Genomic DNA, 16,948 nt, shown 5'->3' with positions numbered 1-16,948 from the left:
AACTATGCCCAGAAACACAGACTTGGGCTACACCAAATTCTGTGTTCCAACATGGAAGCAGTTTCATGAAGTTTTTATAGTTTTAAGAACAAAGAAAGTTTTTTTAAAAAAAAAAAAGAACAAAGAAAGTCACATATCAAGGCAATTTAAAATACATTGATACATACATCAGAAAGGCGTTTCAGCAAGATGGGAAAGCTTTTTAATAGGTACAAACATGCTATCTGAGCTTTTGGATGATGGAAGTCCATGTTCTGCTAAGTTAATAGACTCTAAGTGGTTTTAATCTACTAGTCACAAAATGTTGGTTCAGACAAAGAGGTAGACAGGAACAGCTGGCATAGCTGTGAGGAATTTTTACTTACTTGGGTCATTAGAAGTATGAAGACCCACCTTAAGTCTGGGCCACACCCTCTGATGGTAGCCTACATAAAGTACATGGAGAAGGAAGCTTCTGCCTTTGCCTGTTTGCCCTCATCCTCACTGGCAAGTTCATATATCCTGCTGCTGAGACATTTCTTCATTGGTAATAGAGCTGACTTCTTCAGGATTCCAACACATATGAGGACCCCATTGTGGACTGAACAACTATTGGTTCTTGACTTTCCATTGGGAGACAGCCATTATTGGACTATCTGGACCACAACCTATAAGCCACTCTAATAAATCCCATTGATGTGTGTATGTGGTCTTTTCATTCTATCAGTCTGTTCCTCTAGGGAACTCTGATACAGCTATCAAATGCAGCCACACTGATTTGCTTATAAAATAGGACAGAGCATTCCAGCAAGGGCCATTTCAGTGGTTTCAAGGCAGAGAACCAGGTTTTCCAACCCAGGAAATGGGACGCCACACTTGTCCTGATCTGACACTGAAAGCTTGGAGGCTCTGTGGAGAGTCACTGGACTGCATATGGGTTGAAGGCCAAAGAAGCTGGAGTCTCATGTCAGGATGGAGCAGCAGGAATAGCCACAGTCACTCAGAGCATAGAGGCTTGCTGACTCACACTGCCTTCTCTTTTATCCCTTAGGCATCAAGGCAACTTGTTCATTTTAGAGTCTCTCTCCTATTCAGGATGGGTCTGGTCTCTACTGTAGTGCGTAGTCATTCCAGCTTTGGTCTGGAAGTTCCAACCCCCATTGAGGCTTCGGTAACTATCACGCCTACAAGGTGGGGCCAAGAGAGGGCCCTGAAGACCTGAGATCCAGATGCGCCGCCTTCTCTTGTTTTCCTGACCCTGGACCCTGGAGGTAGACCGAGCAGAGTTCTCCAGAGAATACCACTGGACTGTTCTGTGTCTTTCTCAGACCCTGCGACCTACCTATCCCTTCATTTGTAAGTTATGCCACTAAATAAATATCCCTTTTAACTACATTAAGTCGCCTTAATAATTTCACCAATACTCTACCCTACATGTCAATCCTTGGGAAATTTCTTCCCTTACCAGAGACAGACTTGAGTGATGCTTTATTAGTTCAATCAAGTTGAAAACTCAATTCAGCCATCACTGATTCATCTTCCTTGACAACAAAGAAGAAAAGTAATGAGGCTTCAATAGGAGATGAATTCATAAAGATGTAGAGAACAACCATGGGTACAGTGGTACCAAGAGGACTTGAGGAAATGGCAAATAAAAATATATTAATGTATGTGACACCTGAACTTTATGCTAACTGCCTGTATTAAGAAGTGCCTAGAAGATTATCAGAACATACTCTGGTGATCTTTAAGAGCCTTTCTAGAGAAGATTATTTCAAAGGCTGCATGGAACCTGATGTGGAAGTACCATTCCATAAGTTGGGGGCCAGGATGTGGAAACAGAACAGCCACAGTACAAGCACTCTCTCTCTCTTCATTCCGGCCACCATGAAGTCAGCTGGGCTGCTCTGCTCTGAGCTGCCAATGTTCTCTCTCCAAGGTAAGCCAAAAGCTCTGAAACCATGAAGCTAAGTAAAGTCTTTCCCTTTGAACTGTCTCCTTTGGGTATTGCTCGAAGCAGTGACAGAGTCTAACATGGTGGTCGTTGTCCTAGGTTCCTTCCTCCCTCCTCCTAACTGACGGACATGCTTGATGATGATTTCCTGAACCAGGGTGGGTGGAGTAAAGTGATGCTGAATGTCAGGAAGCAGGAAGAGATATTTCAATGGATGAAGCTAGGGATGGAGAAAATAAAAGTAAGAGAAGGACAAAGGGAGAAAATGAAAAAAGTCCATACTACAGTGGAGGGAAGAAATCCCTCCAGGAAGTCCAAATGATGGCCCGATGAACTCATTCATTCAAGGGGATTCAAATGGAATGGACGCAGAGCTACCATCAAGGGTGGGGGACCTTGAGGTCCTCACTACAACAAAACACCAGGGCCTTAGTCTATGCTAATAATATTGGAAGCCTGAAAAGACACAAGAGCCTTGCAAAGTGAAGCTGTGGGGTGACACAGTGTGGCAGAGAAGGCTTGGATACATTCATTGGAGAAGAGGTTTTTAAGGTTTTGTGAGCCACTGATCTGAGGGCCTGTGCTGCTACCTGAGGCCATAGTGACATCCAGGCATGAGCTGCTGCTGACAGCCACGTCTGGTCTCTGTGCCTGTGGCAGTTGAGGTCTATGATAATGTCCATTGGCCCGTGTTATCACAGGAAGTCATAGAACTATGCACGTTGAAATCCAAGGGCTGTGCTGAGCCAGCCCCACCCTTCACTGGTCCTGAGATGGCTGGCCTTGCCTCTTGCTGGACACTGCAGCAGGAGAGCTGGCCATGGCCCTCATGGAGAACTGGCCCCCTTCATTCAGGAGAGATGACCCCACCTTTTACTACAGGCATGGGCGAGTTGGCCCTGATAGCATGAGCCTAGGAGAGCTGTCTCTGCACCTCACCTGAGGAGGACAGTTCCAGTAGCCTGAACGGACCAACTCAGCTACTACCCAGACCCACATTCTGGGCCTTGGGTTGGCCCACTCTAACATCTACCCCATCTATGACCTGCTGAAGCGGCATGAAGGGACTGGTCCCGTGGAAACCATAGCTGCAGGATCTCCATGACTCAGGGCAACAGCAAGATATCTGAGAGGAGTTTTGGTGAGGGTCTAGTGATGCTGTTGTGCAGACGTTAAAGGCCTTGAACCAGACCAATGATTCACGACAATAACATTTTCAGGTGGACTGACACACTGAAGCTCCAGTGCCACTAGGAAAAACGAAGAGGTGTTGGAGAGATGTGAAAGGACAGAGGAGCGAAGTGAGGTGGGGGTTTTTATTTTGTTTTGTTTCATTTTTAATTAATTTTGGGAGATGTTTCACTGCATGGGTGAGGAGCAGATATGGAGGCCTGGGAGGTGAGCAGGATTGGGGTACATGATGTGAAATTTCCAGAGAATCAATAAAAAATTATGTTATAAAAAAGATTTTGATGAGCAACTAATTGAAAAGCCCTGTAAATTTCCTCTCAATAAATGATTAAACAGTAAAATTCATTTACATAGTGTTGTTCATTGAACCACATTTAATTGGATTTTACATTGTGCTTTAGCAAACTCTTGAATACAAGGATTTACTCACCCTCCTGTGAATAAAAGGGAAAGCAGAAGCTAGGAAAATTAACAAGCCAGAATAAATCAAAACAGAAATTGGTGATAAAAAGCAATCACCATTAATAAGTAGTCCTTAGTTCACTCTAGAGAAGGGCAAAAGTTTCGATGATAACTGAGCCTTGGAGATGGTGAATTCCTTCTACTGAGCTTCACGGAGCTGTTGCTCTGTGTTCTACCTCAGTTTCCATGGCAGCTACCTGCTTCTTGCCTTATATTCAAAAGATATTAGCCTCCTTCATGACTGCCACAAAATAAGCCATCCATAAGAGCAATTACTTGAAGTAAATTGAATCTTTGTTCCTCACAACCAAATAAAACCTGTACAGAATACAGAAAAAAGTAGATGAAATTTCATATGCCATCACAGAGATGAATACTGACCCCACAAAAGCTTTGAATGTGACTATAATATAAAATGATATCCATTAATTCATTAGGACAAGGTTCTAGAGTCCATGCTAAGAACTGTTCAATGGGCTTGTTAGATTAAACAGAATTGCTTCTGACCTTATGGTACTTATACACTGGGGTGGAATCAAAACTAGAGAAAGAAATAATCACAAGAACATAAAATTACCCAGATGTGCTATTTTTAATACTGAAAATGTAAATTTTATGTGAATTTTGAATGTGTTCATTAAATCAACCAGTACTTGCCAGCATCTTGCCAATTTATTAAACTCTGTGATTATACTATAATATAAATTTAACTGAAGGTACATCTTTCTTGGAGTTTTATTTTATCTCACCATGGTAAATAAAGACCACATGAGAAAAGGAAGAAACAAAGTGCTAAAGAGGCCCACAGAAATCCCCAAAGATACCCCCACAAAAGACTGCTGGCAAATGGCCGAGAGACAGCTGGGACTGACCTACACTGGTGATGGATGGCCAAACACCCTAATAGTTGTGCCAGAAACCCATCCAAGGACTGAGGAATCTGGATGCAGAGATCCACGGCTAGGCCCCGGGTGGAGTGCTGGGAGTCTAATTAGTGAGAAAGAGGAGGGTTTATATGATCGAGAATTGTTGAAACCAAGGTTGGATAAAGCACAGGGACAAATAGCCAAATGAATGGAAACACATGAACTATGAACCAAAGGCTGAGGGACCCCCAACTGGATCAGGCCCTCTGAATAGGTAAGACAGTTGATTGGCTTGATCTGTTTGGGAGCATCTAGGCAGTGGTACCAGGTCCTGGGCTCATTGCATGAGTTAGCTGTTTGAAACCTGGGATTTATGCAGGGACGCTTGGCTCAATCTGGGAGGAGGGGACTGGACCTGCCTGGACTGAGTCTATCAGGATCAATCTCAGTCCGCAGGGAGGCCTTGCTCTGAAGCAGGTGGAATGGGGGATGGGCTGGGGGAAGGGGAGGTGGCAGGAAGGTGGAGAACAAGGGAATCTGTGGCTATTATGTAGAACTGAATAGTATTGTAAATAAAATAAAATAATAATAAAAAATATTTTATCTCATTAAATACTGATTTTTTTAACAGTGGCCATTGCTAGTTTCCAAGGCTTTGTTACTTTACCATTAAGAAGGTCTTAGCATCTACTCATGTTTCTTCCTCTGACTCTACGGGGGAAGTCACTGCTTGAATCAGGCACATATGGATACTCAAATTAGCTTTTAATCCAATAAAATATCCACCATTTAAAAATGAATCCTTTATTGTTTCTAGCTGTTGCAGCAAAGAAACTCTTAAAAACGAAGCATGTAGTATCGTATACTGATTAGCACCATAGGTACTTCTGTGCCTGTGTTAACACAGAGTTATGCAGACATGTAAATGCTGGAATCAGGGAAGCTAGTTAACAGACTCGTCATGAAGGTTTCTAAGAGTATGGAAATCTTTCATTTCAGAAATGTGTTCTCTAGGTCCACAGCTATCAGCTGACTGCAAGGGCCAGAACTTGTTCCGGACAGCTTTGCAGCCACTGATGGAGCACAGTTCACCGAGGTGAGAGAATTTTCTAGTACAGCCACTGTGGTTAAAAACCTCACAATGAAGCAGATCCTTCGGGTTCAAATCCTGTCATCTTCACTTCCCTCCTGAGTGAGCATAGACCATGTACTATATGACAAAGGACTAGCAAGCTACAGATTCCACCCTTCCCTCTGTAGATTTGGCTACCTTTCTCATAAGGAGATAGGTCTCTCAGATCTCTCAATCTGCAGCAGAAATATCACTTTCTTTGTGGTACTGTGGAACTCCTAAACTTGGGGGGCAAGACACTGGGAAAGCCCGTGTGCTCACCTCCTTGAAGTAGCTCCATGAAAAGAACTCTGGGCTCTCCTGATAGAGGAAACCACCTGCGGCCGAGATGGTTTGTCCTTTGCTTAGGACATCTATATAATCAGTGCCCTAACAGGTCTTATATAGAGCTGTGGGTGATTGATACCAGAGAGACCAGTATAAGAACCCTCATTTGAGCCGAGATGAGAGGGCTGATACGCAAAATGTGAGCAATGGTTTCTTTGATCACCCTACTTCTGAGTGACTAATTACAGAGAACATATAATTGATAAAATGGTACATTTAAGCATCTTTGTTCTCACCTGTGAAATGAAGATAATGTAATCTAGCACACGGTAAGCTGTCTGTGCAGAGCTGGCTATTCTTGTCATTCTTATTACCTCTGCTCTGAAATGCGTAGGACAGCCCGTGACTGTCCAGATCGAGGAAATGCATGCATTTGTGGAAAAAGCAGTCAACACCATGGGACAGCATCATTGTGTCACAGTGCCCCTGGACTAGTGGTCAAAATGAAAAGACCTTACTCTCCTTTTCAAGCCATGAATCAAACAGCAAGGACATTCACAGAAAAAATGATGGTGTGTGCTCATAATGAAAGGAGATTTAGTATGTTACAGGCAAACAGTGTTATCACAAGTGACTTGTTGGATTAAAAGGCAAGGTAACACATCAATCAGATTTATGCTGATCTTGTGTGTCAACATTATCCCTACTGTCTGGGTTGACTTGGAAAGTCACATGAGCCTTGCAGGTATTAATTACCAAAGCAGTTTCAGCCTCAGCAAAGCCTTCACCACCCATTCCATTAGCCTTCCCTAGGGATCTACCACTGCCTCTGTAGTAAACAAAAGCAGCACTGTGTGTGGTGATATATTGTGTATCAAATAAAGCTTGCCTGAGGATCAGAGGACAGAGCCAGCCACTAGATTAAACAAAGAAGCCAGGTGCTGGTGGCACACACCTTTAATCCCAGTACTTGGGATCACACGCCTCTAATCCCAGCACTAGGAAGGAAGTGAAATAGCTGGGCAGAGAAAGGTATATAAGGTGTGAGGAGACAGGAACTAAAGCTTTTTTGGCTGGAACCCTTTCGGCTAGAGGCCTTTTAGCTAGAGAGCTTTTTCAGCTGAGGACTCAGAGGCTTTCAAATAGAGGATTCCTGGAGTTAGGGAGGTGAGATGTGGCAATGGCTTGTTCCTTTGTCTCTCTGATCTTTCAGCATTTACTCCAGTATCAGGCTCTGGGTTTTTTATTGTAACACCATAACCCCGTGCTTGGATTATGGTGCACACCACTATACTTGGTTTATGTGGTGCTATGACTCAAAACCAGGTCTGATCCATGCTGGACAAACATTCTACCAAATGAGCTACATCCTCTTACCCAATTTTTTAAAATCATTATTATTGGATAAAAATCTATTCTACAAATATACACTTAAAAAATAACACTGAATTTCTAACAATTAGTTATAGTTGTTACAGTAAGTGCCTTGTCCTTTTAATGCATGCCATCCTTTATTGTCACAATCAATCCTTCCAAGTGTGTATGTTTTCCCAAAGGTACCGATGAAGAAACTCTATTTTTAAATTTTTAAATAATTATCCTCAATGTCAAACACTGTTTTGCCACTTATATCATTAGCAGATTCTAAATGCATTTTAGCTCCACAAGGATTTTCTTAAAATATTGACCACTTTTCATTCATATACTAAAGATTTTCATTAATTTATTTGTTTAGACAACATCTTACCCAATAACTTAGGATGTCCTCAGATTTGCAACAATCTTGCTGTCTCAGCCTCTCAAGTACTTGAATTGTAAGCATGAGCAAGATACCCAGCTTTGAAAGAGATTTGTAGGTAAAAAAATGCAAACAATCCTTAAGGTTTTCTTTCGTTTTTTAATTGTGTGTGTGTGTGTGTGTGTGTGTTGTGTGTGTGTGTGTGTGTGTTGCGTGCGCACATCTCACATGTGCACAGGTACTAAGAGGCCAGAAGAGGGTGTTGGCTCACCCAAAGCTGGAGCCACAGGTGATTGTGGAGCTGCCTGACGTGGTTGCTTGGCACCCCCTCCTGCCTCTGTGAGATTAAGTGGAGCCTAACTGAGTGATCTCTCAAGCTCCGAGGTGTAACTATTACAGGCACAGTTAGAATCAAGCTGAAATCCTAAAAACTGATAGGTATTAACATTTTTGCTAAAATTCATCAAGTTATACAACTTACACTTTGTCATATAATCTTCCTCTGCTCATCTAACACTGCATGATCAGCATCAGATATATAAGGCTCTTATCTGCTTTTCCTCTATTAGTGATTGATTTAAGGCCAGACATTTATTGTAGAACCTAGTTGACACAGTAACTAATAAATGGGGGATCAGAATTGTCAGTCCAGGCTCTGTGTGTGATTCCACAGTACCTATTTGTTTTCCTACACCACACTATCTTTGTTTTCTCTCAGGAGAGGTACAGACACACTATCTTTTCAGATTTCCATTATATAAATGACCTATAGCTTTGATGATATGAATAAAAACATCTTAGAAACTCAGTCAAGGGGAGAATGGACATATTGGGTTTTAATCTCAGTTTTGAAAAATCACATAAAACAGGAAGCTTGTACCTATGCACTGCAGCACTAGTCATTGGGACCTGCAGTTATAGAGTCAACAAATGTGAGCACAGCTTCTGCTGAATCTTTCTTGGTACCACAGTCTGAAAGAGAACTGGCCAGAGAAGGTACCTAACTCCACCCACTGACCTACCATGATGCCTCAGCAGAGTAGGCAATCAGAAAACCATCCACCACAGAGGACATAAAGAAAGTGGCTGAGAGTGATGTCCATCCCAGACCATGAGAGGTTGACAGGGGTCCATCTTGATCTCAAAAAGCCTACTTTGGGACTTAGGCTATGAAGAACATCAAGAATCAAAGACAAGGAATCTTAGAGCCCCATCAATTGAACTCAGCCCCACAGATGCATGTGACCAATTGTATGAAACACATTGTACTGGCCTGCACATTGTCCTCCTCCAGAAAAACTTCTTGTTCAGCAGTCAAGCATCCCCAGCAGGTTGGTGGCTAATGGGGTCACACATGTTTCTACTGCAGCTGTTAGCCTGGCTTGCACACTTACCGTACCTATAGTCATTTAACCTGATGAATCCACATTCATGAAACCATATGAATCCACCAAGACTCAGGGAGTTTATCGCTTACACAGAAAGAACAAATAAGATCTACATGGTATCAGTTCTTTGTGTCTCTAGTCCAGAGAAAGACAGCAAACCTGAAGGTCAAGATGACCAGTAACATAGTCAATGATTCACTCTGAAGTCAAGTATTCCACACCATTGTACAGCCTGTACTGAGGTGGCAAGTTCTTAGGTCAAATTAATCCAAAGTAGGGAGATGGCTGGAAACAGTTACCAGCAAGAAAGGGATAGGAAACTATTTTCAGTAGTGTCTTACTCCAGGAGGTATCTCTAGGAATTCTGTGAAGACTCAGGTTGGATGTGTAGTCTGTGTAGTCTGGGTGAATACATGTAAGTTGGCCATAACACCATGGCAAAGATACCCTTCCTACTCTATTCTACCCAAGTTACTCAGGTAGGAGTGAGCCCAGCATTCCCCACCATCCGTCCTCCAGCTCATCACCATCACAGGACACAGGAGTAATATCTGAAAAGAGGGTTCCACAGTTTGGGCTATAAGTTAAGGATACAAGGAAAACTTTCAAGCTTGTTACTGCTTTTCCTATGATGTGACTATAAATAGTACTGACCCAGTTCTAGACATTGATGAGCTGAGATGGAAATTTGGGAGGAGCCTACAATGTCCTGTGCCCATTTCATGCTACTATGGGTGCAGTGCAGACCAGGGCCTGGGTAGTCTTTTGAACACACAGAGCTCAATGGATCCTCCACAATCTTGTGTAGAGAGTGATGGTAATTTTTCTAATGGTGACTGGAAAATCAACTAAAAGCAATTTCAAAAAAAAAAAAAGAGGTTGAAAAATACCCTAAGTTTTGGTGGGCAAGCTCAAGAGAGTGCCCATCACAGATGGTGTCCATTTGAAAGGTGCTTGTAGGGAAAGGAGAGGTTAAGAAATTGAATTTCCCTGTGGCTGATCTGAGAATTCCCTCACAATGAATGGTTTCTTAATCTTGACACACATGGAACCCTTTGGTTTTACAAGGTAAAGATACCTAGTTTCCCACCCGTAAAGATACTGAGTTAGTTGGTTTGAGTGTGATACTGCTACCACACTTTCAAAAGTTCCAGAGATCAGGACCATTATGATTTACAGCTAAGGTGAGATCATAGGACCCTGTAATATACCACAGTACCAACATGGTTAAAATAAAGTAATGGTGGATGCGGTGGCTTTTAATTAGCACAGTCCTGCCCAGGTGTACCAGCGTGGTTTGTGCTTTTTTAATTTATTTAAAGGAATAGAACTTAAAAACTGCTTATAAAATTCAGAAAGTAGTATATAAAAGGAGTCTAGCAAAGATTCACGACAATGATTGGCATATGCATGGAGCCCATTGTTTGGAGTCTTTCAAGATGATTTTGGGATACTCAACTCAATTTCTCTCCTCCACACATTGGTGAGCATATTCCTGTATACACATGCGCGCGCAGCTGGCGCGCACGACAGCGAACACACACACACACACACACACACACACACCTGTGATGATATTGTGTTCCCCAATATATGTGTACCCTAATAAACTTATCTGGGGTCAGAGAACAGAACAGCCACTAGATTAAAGGCCAGAAAATGGTGGCACTCACACCTTTAATGGTGGCACTCACACCTTTAATCCTAGCATTCCAGAGGTAGAGATCTGTCTGGATCTCTGTGAGTTCAAGGCCACACTGGAAACAGCCAGGCATGGTAACAAGAGCCTTTAATCCCAGGAAGTGATGGCAGAAAGCAAAAAGGTATATAAGGACATGAGGACCAGGAACTAGAGCTGGTTAAGCTTTTAGGCTTTTGAGCAGCACAGTTCAGCTGAGAGGCATCCATTCTGAGGAAACAGGATCAGCTGAGGAACTGGCAAGGTGAGGTAGCTGTGGACTGTTCTGTTTTTCTGATCTTCAGCATTCACCCCAATACCTGGCACCAGGTTTGTTTTTATTAATAAAGACTTTCTAACAATTCATGCTACACACACCACACACACCACATATATATCATCCCACTGTACCTTAAGCTATTACCTCCCTCTCTTAGACTCACCCTTGTCCCCAATCTCAACCCATAAGGCTCTGAACATTCTCTGCTGAGTCCTGACCCTTACTTTCCAGTAACTGTGCACTGGGGAACCTTGACACCACAAACCCCATCCCCTATCTCTTCCTTGAACATCCTTCCCCTTCATAATAATCCACAAGAAACGTTGTTTTCGTTATACCCTACAGCACACCTGCAAAATCCTAAATACTTGAGTGATCTGTACTGCAATGATTAAAGCTGAGACTGAGGGCAGACAGTACAAGCATATGATGAGAGAATTCTGGATGCTGACAGAATATCTTGGTGTGAAAGCCTCTGCTGCAGATCAGGGCAAGATTCCTTCAAGGAATGATTAGCACTGAGGCCCAGAGTCGCCAGAAATGAGACCTGACAGTAGACTCTACATAGATATGAATCATGAAGCGAGACTTCAATTGCTCCATGCTCATGCATTAATACAGAAGGGTTAAAAAAATAATAAGGGTATAGAAATGCAAAGGGAATGAATGGAAAAATAAGAAGTAATAAAAACTAGGTAAAGGTGGCTAGAAACAAAACATGACTGGTCGGGGAAGCTAAAGGATCTCTAACACAGTGTAAAGAAAGATTTAAAAAAATTAAAGAAGTGATATGAAGAGTTTAGAGATAAAGAACAGGCTAAATGTGATAGGTCCTAAAATAGTTACAGGCCAATTCAGCCTGGCCTCTGCCCAACAGACCAAAAGGAAAGCACACAGAACATCCCAGGCCCCATTTCAGCCCACTCCAATCCTAACATCAATGTAAAGGGAATAAGCATATTGTCCTTATTTAGGGTTTACTATTGCTGTAAAGAGACACCATGACCACATCAACTCTTATAAAGGAAAACATTTAATCAAGGTGGCTCATTTTTACAGTTTCCAGAGGTTCAGTCCATTATGATCATGAAGGGGAGCATGGCAGCATGCAGGCAGACATGATGCTGGGCTGAGAGTGCTAGATCTTGCAGGCAACAGGAAGCTGACTGAATCACTGGGTGGTATTTGGGCATAGGAAACCTCAAAGCCCACCTCCATAGTGACACACTTCCTCCAACAAGGCCATACCCACTCCAACAAAGCACACCTCCTCATAATGCCACTCCCTATGAGATTGTGAGAGCCAATTACGTTCAAACTACCATATTCCACTCCCTAGCCCCCATAAGCTTGTAACAATATCATAATGCAAAATTCATTTAGTCCAACTTCAAAAGTCCCCATAGTCTTTCACAGTCTCAACAATGTTTTAAAATCCAAAGTTCAAAGTCTCTTCTGAGATTAAAGCAGTCTCTGAACTGTAATCACCTGCAAAAATCAAAATCTAAAAGCAGATCACATACTTCCAGCATATAATGTCACAGGATGTACATTACCATTGCAAACACAGGGAAGGGAGCATAGCACACACACACACACACACACACACACACACAAAAAAAAAAAAAAAATGAACCAAAGCAAGACAAAAAACCAGCTAGGCAAACTCTAAACTCTACATCTCTGTGTCTGATGTCAAAACTCTCTCCACATCTCCAACTTTATTCAGCTTTGTTGACTGCAACACATACACTGTTGAAGGTACCCAGAAGGTACCCTCCAAGAATTCCTAAGGAGGGGATGAGTGAGCCAAAGACAACAGCAAAGGAAGTAGGTTGATAAAGAGAATTGCACACCCCTCACCTTCTGCCAAACAGTAAATGGAACTGCTGCAAATCAGGCATATGACGTAAGGAATGAAATTCAAGCAAAAAAACTCATATTTACAGATACACTGACTCAGCTGTCACCAAAAGACACATAGTGTCTTTACTTAGTGATGTGGTAGAAGAGGTAGCCTGGTGTTTTCATTTCCTTGGCTCTCCATTTTGCAGGCCTAATTTGTAGCTGTTGATTTTTTTGGTATAAGTACTCTCACTAGGGATAATTTTAAGCCCACAAGAAGACATCTTTACACAATCTCTGGGTAGAGCTGTTGGGTATCACAGGCTCCAAAGGTCAGAACAAGGTGAATGTGAGCTAAGAGCTACTGTCTGGACTTGGGCTGACACAGGCAATTCTAGTAGTGCTTCAGGAGAGTCTGTATGTAGGCAGGTCTGAGAACAGCTGCTTACATGGATGCTTACTAAAGTTCCAGTGGCATGTGTATCACCCTAGGATCGTGGTAAGACACTTAGTAAGAGTTGCGGTCTCCAGGAAGTGAGATGTGCTGATCTTTGTCAACTTGACACAAGCTGAAGCTGTCTGGGAGGAGGAAACCCTGGTTGAGAACATGCTTCCATCAGATTGCCTGCAGGCCAGTCTGTGAGACATTTTCTTGATTGAACTGATGTGAGGGATAGACCGTGGGGCAGTGCCACCCTGGGGAAGTTGTTCTTAGGCCATATAAGCAAGTAGAGAGCAAAACTACAAGTAAACTAACAGTAGTGCTCTATGCCTTCTGTTTTCAGTTCCTTCCTCCAAGCTCTCTTGCCTTGAGTTCTTGTCCTGACTTCCTTTGGGGTGGATTGTGACTCAGATGTGTAAGACAAATAAAGCTTTCCTCCCCAAGTTGCTTTGGTCATGGTGTTTTATCCCAGCAATGGGAAGCAAGCGAGGAGAGGAAAGGGTAAACCAGAAGGACAGGCAGTCATGCGCAGACTACTGCTGTCAAAAATGCTTAGAAAAGAGTCTTAGAAAATTTGTAACTTGTGTTACAAATTATAACTTAAGACCAAGGCTATACAGGTGCTTTATTTTACCCAAATGCATTTTGCTCCTTAAATCTGAGTTAGATGCCAGTACCATGAAAATCTATGTTCACGGCTTTTCTTGGAAAAGAAATAGAATAGTGATTACTGAAGAAAATGTGACAACCCTGCCCACACCTCTGGAGGGGGCTATGTTGCCCTTCTAGGAGGGAGCCTCCCTTCTGCTGCTGTCTGTCCCACTTCATCCCTGGAGGCATTGGAGAGGCATTTATGTTTGGCTTTTATATAACATATTTCCCTCTCCAGTCACAGTAGCCTTCTTTTCTCATTTCCTACAGTTTTCCACATATCAGCTGTGTATTCCTGAAATGCCTTACAGTGTCCTTAAAACATCAGACCATTCTCTCCCAGACTGTGGACTGACCATGTTCCTACAGCATAGCCCATTCTCCTGTGTGGAAAACAACTGGAATCATTCTTCAAGACCCAGCTCAAACAACAGCCCAGGAAAGCCTTCCAACTCTACTGCACACTGATCATCTTCGAAACAGTAAATACTATCTTAGCTCACTTGGTTATATTCTATTCTCTGAGGCCCCACAAGGGTCTAGATAAGCTTTATTTTTTTTATGTTCTCAAGGAAAATAATTTGCCATATAATATATTCTCAATCACATTATCAGATAAATAAATTAAGAATTAATTTTGGCTCTTAGCTTGATTGCTTTTGTTAATTATCAGAGGAATTTTGCAATATGCTAATCTATAATATGCAAGTTACATCTCTTTCATATCCTTGACCAGTCCTTCTGTAGGCCATTTCTTCCTCTCTCAAGTTCTGTTGTTCGTCACTCAATATATGGATATTATTTATTCCTTAAGTCTTGTCCTAGATAAATAAGGAGAGGCCACTTATAATTAAACAGTTCTTAATAACTTGTATTTCCATGACATGGCCACTTCATTGTTTTGCTTCTGCTTTTTGAGACAGAGTTTCACCATGCCACTGAGGCTGGCCAGAAACACAAAATCATGCTCTCTCTCTACATCCCTCGATGCAGGGATTAGAGGTGCATGCCACCATACCTGGGATAATCACCCTTTCCAAAACCACTTTGCTAACACACTTTATTCTTACAGAATCCCTATAAAATATCAACATTGATCTTCAGTTAGTATTTAGAAGCTAAAGTGCAGACTTCTCCAAACTTAACGTATTATTTAAAAACTCGTGGTGGTGCAGCCTTTAATCCAGCACTTGATCTCTGTGAGTTTCAAGGCTACAGAGCTGGCGCAAAGCTTCCTGTCTCTCTTCTCAGGCTCGGACTACCTGAGGAAACAGTAAATACTATCTTAGGGTTGGGTTATATTCTATTCTCTGAGGCCCCACAAGGGTCTAGATAAGCTTTATTGTTTTTATGTTCTCAAGGAAAAAAATTTGACATATAATATATTCTCATCACATTATCAGATAAATAAATTAAGAATTAATTTTTGGCTCAGCTTTGATTGTCTTTTGTTAATATCTGCTACTATCTATCTATAATGCAAATTAATCTCTTTCATATCCTTGACCAGTCCTTTCTGTAGGCCATTCTCCTCTCTTCTGTGTTGTTCGTCAAAATATATGGAATATTATTTATTCCGTAAGTCTTGTCCTAGATAAATAAGGAGAGGCCACTTATAATTAAACAGTTCTTAATAACTTGTATTTCCATGACATGGCCACTTCATTGTTTTGCTTCTGCTTTTTGAGACAGAGTTTCACCATGCCACTGAGGCTGGCCAGAAACAAAATCATGCTGCTCTCTCTACCCTCCCTCGATGCCAGGGGATTAGAGTGCATGCCACCTATACCTGGGATAATCACCCTTTCCAAACCACTTTTGCTAACACACTTTATTCTTACAGAATCCCTATTAAAATATAAGAGCAACATATGATCTTCCGTGTTAGTATTTAGAAGCTAAAAGTGCAGACTTCTCCAAACTTTAACGTATATTTAAAAACTGGAGGCCAGGCGGTGGTGGTGCATGCCTTTAATCCCAGCACTCGGGTGGCAGAGGCAGGAGGATCTCTGTGAGTTTGAGGCCAACCTGGGCTACAGAGCAAGTTCCAGGGGGGAAAAAAAGGGCGCAAAGCTACACAGAGAAATCCTGTCTCGAAAAACAAAACAAAACAAAAACAAAACAAAAAAAAAAAAAAAACCAAAGGGAAAAAAAGAAACTGGAGCCCAGACATGTTCAGTGAGCCTGTGTTAGAGCCCAAGTAGTAACTCTGGTCCTTCAATAGTCGGCAAAGATCCTGCTGCTTGTACTCACTGTCACAATAGAACAAGTGTGTTCCTAAATATGTGTGTGAACAGGAAAAGCAGTAACTCTATAACTTCTCCTCAAAAAGCATATTTGATGCTTTTTAGAAAATACATCATAGGTGAAATGATGGTCAGCAATTTAGTATCCTTATCCCAAACCAGAACTGTAACTCAAACTCCTGAAAAACAGCAATGCTAAAGGTATTCTCTGGTGATCCCCTGGTGGTTGGTAAGGTGAGATAAGAACAGCCTCGCTGTGTTTAAAGAAATTAGCCTAGGGGCAGAAAAGGCAGGAATGCAAAGGCATAATGATCCATTCTTGTGCATTTACAACCACTTTCTACTAATTCCAACTGCTCAAGAAAGCAATGTAGAATTAGGACCTCCTGTCCAATGCCCTGGAAGCATCGGGGAGAACATTGCTAAAGGTCTTTGGAGACCCAGGAACTCCGTGTCCTATGGTCTTTCTGTCCCAACCACAGTGGCTCCTTTTTCTTGACTCCTCCTGTCTTTATGGTTTCTGTGCCGTTTCTACCCCTTGTTCCATTGGAGGGCAATTTCACCCGCCCTTTAGAAGTCAAGAGGGGACGTGTTTACTGTTCCCTTCCCTTTACAAATCTGTAAATACAAATACTAGAAAGAACTAAGCCAAGACATTTTTTCTGCAGTGCATATTTGTTGTGAACGGTTTTAAGTCTGTGTATTAGCGAATGCATGTAAGAAGCTGTATGAAAGTCACATAAGCAACTGGGAAGGAAGCCTGGAAGTTGGGGGGAAGGAGAGAAAAAGAAAAGTACCTTCGGGATTTTTTATTATTTGAAAGATTATT

General features: G+C 42.0%; 1 protein-coding gene across 1 annotated transcript in view; it reads right to left on the bottom strand.

Annotated features, from left to right (window-relative positions):
- Window positions 1-16,948, bottom strand: part of LOC114700909 (pyroglutamylated RF-amide peptide receptor-like) — a 58,810-nt gene that overhangs the window by 41,177 nt on the left and 685 nt on the right.

This window comes from Peromyscus leucopus, chromosome 3 (genome assembly GCF_004664715.2).
Source record: "Peromyscus leucopus breed LL Stock chromosome 3, UCI_PerLeu_2.1, whole genome shotgun sequence".
Lineage (NCBI taxonomy): Eukaryota > Metazoa > Chordata > Mammalia > Rodentia > Cricetidae > Peromyscus > Peromyscus leucopus.
This window is presented reverse-complemented; position numbering and strand designations above follow the sequence as displayed.